The sequence below is a fragment of the Sinocyclocheilus grahami genome, unplaced genomic scaffold, assembly GCF_001515645.1.
Source record: "Sinocyclocheilus grahami isolate Dianchi unplaced genomic scaffold, SAMN03320097.WGS_v1.1 scaffold1572.1, whole genome shotgun sequence".
NCBI classification, from domain to species: Eukaryota; Metazoa; Chordata; class Actinopteri; order Cypriniformes; family Cyprinidae; genus Sinocyclocheilus; species Sinocyclocheilus grahami.
Genome location: NW_015506751.1, coordinates 191500 through 192924, shown reverse-complemented (window position 1 = coordinate 192924; position 1425 = coordinate 191500).

Genomic DNA, 1425 nt, shown 5'->3' with positions numbered 1-1425 from the left:
CTTATGGTCTGCACTTTCATTGTGAAGTTCTGGAGGGATTATTTGATGAAGACTGCTTCAATGTCCTTCTTCTGCAGCTGCTGGTACATCATGTCAACATGGGTCATTATTTGATGAAACAGTTGCAGAAAAAACTGGAAGTCTTCATCCTGCAGCATCCTCAGGAAGCCAGATGCCTCCCTCACTGTGGTGCTATCAAATGAACCGGTAGTCACAATAGATCTGAAACACTCTTTGAGATAATCTAGGTTCTCGTATACGGTGTTCACGATTCTGCTATTGAAGTTCTGTCTTGTGGATGAGGCTCTTGGCAGCCATCGTGCAACAATCTGGTCGAGAATAGTTGTGCGTTTCGGTGACCGTGTAAAAAAGCTGGTGATGCCACCCAGATCAGAAAAGAAAATGTCGCCCAATCGCCTTAATGGAGAAACCACCCCTGGTATGAAGTACTCAGTGTGTACACTCATCAAGCACATATATAACTTAGCTATATCTATCAGGAACACCTGTACACCTCCTTATTCATGCAATCAGCCAATCATGGGGCAGCAGTGCAATGTATAAAATCATGCAGATACAGGTCACCAACATAGACTGTAAAGATGGAGGACATGACAGGTCCACAAAAGTGAAAAAAGCATCTTGATCGCCCCCTGGTGGCTGTCTGCAGTAATTCTTATGACGCTAATGTACGCTCAAGTGAAGCATTGAGTCATTTTCATGTAATTTTTCTGATAGGTTCAATTATAATTAGTTATTTGATGCTGTAAATACGGGGTTTCACGTCATGATTGAAAGCTCTACCTGCTCAGGACCGAGTCGGCTAGGTGTTTGGGCAGAACCTCGATACCACGACTGTAACCCTGATCACTACTATGCAGAGTTTGGCTTCAAATGATGTCACCAGCACAAGATGGTGTCTCCCATATCCATGATATTTTGGCAAAGGGAGGCCCTACTCATGGTGTTCCAAATAAAGTGCTTGGTGAGTGTATGTATAGACAGGGCTTAGTGGTAAAGCGGGTCATCCACCAATTGGAAGGTCGGCTGTTTGATCGTGGCTTCCCCCAGCCCACATGTCGAATTGTACTTGGGCTGTGCCTTCAGTGTGTGAGTGGGGATGATTGTGTGATTAGCAGTTGGCAACTGTGTGAATGGGGTGAAGTGTAGTATGAAGCAGGGGTTTTCAACTTGTGGGGCACACCTGTCAAGGGGGGCGCGAGCATCAGTTAATTCAGAGACATTCCCTTGAGGATTTATGAATATGAGTTAGCAAATCTTTAGCCATCCACTAGGGGGCAATCTGACTCCCACTGCTAGTCGACAGTTAGAGCAGAGTTGGCTCGAGTATCAGTCACGCTTATTGACAGTATAAGATGATTTACGATTAGCCGTGTCGGAAATCCAACCACGGATTGGCATGTT